This window comes from Cricetulus griseus, chromosome 4 (genome assembly GCF_003668045.3).
Source record: "Cricetulus griseus strain 17A/GY chromosome 4, alternate assembly CriGri-PICRH-1.0, whole genome shotgun sequence".
Taxonomy (NCBI): domain Eukaryota; kingdom Metazoa; phylum Chordata; class Mammalia; order Rodentia; family Cricetidae; genus Cricetulus; species Cricetulus griseus.
In genome coordinates this window covers 230,933,104-230,938,199 of record NC_048597.1, presented here as the reverse complement: position 1 = coordinate 230,938,199, position 5,096 = coordinate 230,933,104, and positions in this window count along the sequence as shown.

Below are 5,096 nucleotides of genomic sequence, written 5' to 3'. Positions count from 1 at the left end.
AAAGCAAAGTCAGTCACAAGCCATAGAAGTCAGGCACACACCTTTAATCCCAGCAGCTAGAAGCTGGGATGTCGGGAGGCCAAAAAAATCTCAATTATTGGTGTTTCAGATACAGGACTCAAACTCTATCCCAGGAGCTCGAATCTCACATTGTCTTTCAGATGTCTGGCTAATTACCGCCAGATGGCTTGCCTCAGAGGAGAATGTCTCCTAGTTTGCATGACAACAGACCTAAGCCCTGGGTGTGCCCACACCTGTTCTGAGCTTCTTGTTCATGTGCCTAGGGACTGTTTAGGTGTGCCACCAGGGTTAAAACAATTTTTTTTTATATCAGCTTCATACATAATAGTAGATGTGATGGGGAATGTACTTCTTTGTATGTTTATCTTATTGATTGTTGAATAAAATACTGTTTGGCCAATGGCAAGCAAGGACTAGGAGTCAAAGAGGATTCTGGGAAATGTAGTAGAGAAGTGATGATCCAGGCAGGAAGTGACATGGCAAGGAGACTCATATCTAAGTGAGGAAACAGGAAGTATGCCCTCTTTCCCCTCCGCTCCTGCTCCTGCGGCACAATGTGATCCACCGACGAGGAGGGATGCCATTAAGGCGTCTGATAAGATCAGTCTTATAACATATATAGGTTTATGATAATTAAGACTGAGCTAACAGATGAGGAATCCTAGTCATTGGCCAAGCAGCATTGTACCTAATATGTCTCTGTATTATTTTGTCCATCCACATGGCGGGCAGAACTCGGGCTGCTGGCGGAGACCACCCACGTGGCGGTAGGGCTTGGGCAGCTTTGGCAGAAAGATTTATCATAACATAGATGTCTTCTGTAGTCACCCCCACTGTGGAAAAGCTATTTAAAAGGATGCTTGAATAAACTGGAGATTCCGGTTTCCAGCATGGACTGAGAACCTTCCTGAAATGACAAGATGTCTGTGTCTCATCTTTATTGGGCAGCTAGGAGTTTCCGGGTCCAGCACCCCCGGTCTCAGGGCTGAACCTGGGGCCATTTGAATGGCTCTGATCTCAGTCCCAAAGACTTCAGTCCAGAATAGATAGCCTCTGTAGCGTGTGACTAATACAAGCCAGGCCCCAGCACTGGGAGGTGATTGTACACACCTTTAATCCTAGGATTTAGGATTAGGAAGTAGATGCTTCTCTGTGAGTCCAAGGCCACCCAGATCTATACAAGATTGATCCAGTCCTAAAGAGAAACATCTCACACAAAGATGATCTCAGCACCTGAGATCACATGCCTTTAATCCCAGCATTTGGGAGATATATAATATAGGAGCGAGGTCTCAGTATGAAGCATTCATTACCCAGCCTCACTGAAGGTAGGAGGCATTGATTCTCCAGCCACATTGAGCAGAGGCAGCTGCTTGAGACTTAGTGAAAAGCTTGTGTGTGGATCAACCCTTTCAGCCTGAGCTGGAGGTGAGAGCTAGTGGCCAGCTGTTTTGCTTCCCTGATCTTCAGCTTGAACCCCAAAATCTGTCTCTGGGTCATTTATTTTTTTGTGTTACACATATGGGTCTCAAACAGAGAGCAATCGCCATAGTGAGTCTAAAGAAGAAATTGTCACTAAATTGAAAAGCAACAAGAGAAAATATTCTGTAGCTCTCATCCCCATTAGTAAACCCACAGTGAGCTATTAGTGATGCAGGGGTCTCAAAGGCAGTGTTTTCTTCTCATCTTTCATCTGTATTGTCAGAAGGTGGGAACAACTTGGGAGAATGGGCAGAATCTTTAGTTGTAAGCAAAAAAGTAATTGGGCATTGTGTCCTTGATTATTCCTTTTCTTTCTAACTTTTATTATAACATTTTCAAAGATTATTATTTGTTTCACATGGGTATTTAAAATTTGTATCAATCTACTTCATGAATTTTTATTTGAAATCATCATAATAATCTATATTACTATATTATAATAATCTATGAATTGTGGTTTGTGCCTATAAATCCAGTACTTAGGCTAAAGCAGGAAGATTGAGAGTTTGAGGCCAGGGTATATGCTGATGTTTGTGGTTCCTATTACTACCAAAGGCTGTGCAGATGCCAGGGGTCTGAACCACCACCTGAGGTCATTTGGGTGTTCTAGGGCCATGGTGACACCTGGACCATACTGATATGGGTGGTGTGTGCAGACATGGGGACCATGATGACATCTGGGCCTGAGCTGCTGCTGAGGGCCATGTCTGGGTCCATAGTCCTGTGGAAGCTGGGGGTATGTGTTGATCTCCGTGGCCCTTGTTACCACAGGGGGCCATAGGAACCATGTATACTGAAATCCAAGGGCTGTGCTGAAATGGCACTGCCCTTTGCTGGTCCTGGAAGATCTGGCCTTGCCCCCACCCCCCCCCACACACACACCGTAACTGTTCACTGAAGCAGAAGAGCTGGCCCTGCTCCTCACCACAGGCGTGGGAGAATTGGCCCTAATGACTTGGGTGTAGAGGAGCTGGCTCTTGCCCCTCCCAGGAAAAGCTTTGCCCCACTGAGCAGCAAGATCCCTTCAAGGCCATCTCTGTGGGTATGAAGTGTTATGGAGGAGTCCTGGAACAGGCAGTGAACAGCATGAACCAGACCTAGGCTGGGAACCTTTAGGCCTCCTCTGTGTGAGGCTAACTAGAGCCCGTGGAGAGTCCAAAAGTTGGACATGGTATTACAATGTGTCCAGAAAGCTTCTAAAAATACCCTGAAATCTTCTTCAAACAGTACCCAATGAGGTTACATCATCACAAGTGATGTTATCTTTAATTCCAGGAGCTAAAGAACATAGAAGCTGCTACATTAGCTGATTATTGTAAGAGATAAAGTTCAATAACTTGGTGACAGCAACTCTATGAACACATACCTGAGATGATACAGCAACCAACAAACCTAACTCCCAACCAGCCTCAGTTGGAAACAAACGACTCCTTAGTACCCCTTACTTGCCAAAAAGTGGCCATAGGAACTGTTGAGTATTGACAGAATAGAGGAGTGATTGTGTCTTAATCATGACATCAAATGTAAAACTCAGAACATTCATTGTCAATGATACATTTGCAGCTTTTAAGCTCATTTTAAAATAAAACTTCAGAGTATCCTTGCATATTGGCAATTTTTCCCTATAATGAGGACAACTATATGCTGTGACCGGGAGGTTTGTTTGTGTTTTTAGCTAACACTGGACCATTCACCTGAGTAGTGAGCTGTCCTCTAATTTAATATTATTTTAATAACCTAATAGTACTTTGGTGACTATAAGAATGGGTCTTGATTTTTGTTCTGGCTTGCTGGTCTCTTTTAACTACCAGGGTGTTATATGCAGTAAAGAATCCCACTTGTAATATTTTCATTCTTTCCTACTTTATTTTCATTTTGCTTTTATCACTCTGACCTGATAACATAGCATTCCAAAGTTATTGCTTATAAAAATGATAACACTGCTTTAAGAAAGAAATTAGAGACAGCTGTTCTCCACCTGCCCACTCCCACAGGCAGCCACTCTCCTGTGTGCCCACTACTGGTTTGGTGCTTGCCTACATTTGGTAAGTGATAGGTGAGGTTCACTTTAACCACCCTGTGTTGATTTCCTCTCCTTGTAGTGTTAAGCTCATCACACTTCCTACCTCTCCCCACATCCTCTCAACACCGTTATTTCACAGTTTCTGGCTCATCACTGAATTTTGTTCACATTATTGCATTATCCCTTGACTTGTTGTTTCACGTTCTTAAAGTTAATGGTGTACTCCTCCCCAATTTAATTAGCAAAATTTTCTAAATTTCTATAGTTTAATCTGTCATGGACCCAACAAAAATCTTACAAAGTACTCTACACTAAATTCCCAGTTCCTAGTTTTCCCTGACTGGCTGCTCAGAGACCTTCAATCCCCCTTTCCATACTTCTATGCAGAAAAACAAAACAATAACAACAAAACATGACCTCTGTTTTTCTGAAGTTTCTCTTCCTGAGAAAATGTAAGTTGGAGGTAAATTTTTTAAAACTCCTTACATCTCTAAATATGTCCATATTCTGCCTGTAACATATCTAATAATCTGGCTCTAACAGTAACACTGCTGTGCCATCATCCTGTACCATCCAAAGTGCTGTTGAAAGCCCAACAATATGTCTCTATGTCTCCTACTGTCTGTCCATTAGTTCCAAGCAAGCTATCTCTATGCTTATTTATCTTGCCAGGTATCTAGAGCCTGTTCTTTATAAAGACTATGTCCTGTTCTGGAGACTTCCCCTGAATCACTCCTCCTACTGCTTTGTGATAACATCCTTGCCAAAACTAATTTTAATATTTTCAAACTTCTTAGTCAAATATTTAAACTATCTAATTATATGACTACTAATTTTTCTCTTATCTCCCTGTGGACATTCTTCTAAAAGTGACAATATTACACAATGGTTAAGGCATGGGATCTGATGCCAGATCCTAGCTTGGTGGACTAATGCTATGCTCCCTTCTACAAGAAAGAATTCTTAGGCTGTTACTGGACTCCAGGGGAGACTGACTATGTATGGGCCACCAGGTTACCATAACACCCAGTTGTTTCTTTTGAACTCACATCCTTCTGACCTACTTTGCAAAAAAAAAAGAAAAAAAAAAAAGGAGCAGTTTAACAGTGCAGACTTATAGAGGAAAGTGGTCCACACAGAATCAAATCCGTAACGCTTATAAAGGCAGACCATTCATACCAGCTTTAGCCTTGACTCCAACATCCTGCCATCCTTAGGCTCATGTGCTCACAGTAGCCTACTAGAATGATCTGACTGAGGATGTGCCCATTCTTACCTAGCCGGAGAACTGTGTTCTTTGCTTTTGTCAACTTCTGGTAGACTATCATTCACAGCAACTCTCAGGGTCAGCCCTCAAGAACAATAGAAAAGGAATCAAATAAGTACTGTTGTTTTAAACCAGTGTTTGCAGACACATTGTAATACAGCCATAGATAACCTGTACTATTCCATCTCCTGTCCTTAGCTTTGAAATGATAGTCCTGATCAGAGGGCAACAAACTCCAGCCCTATAAGGACCTTTGTTGGGACATATACCTTGCACCTTCACTGATACCTCATTTATAGTTGT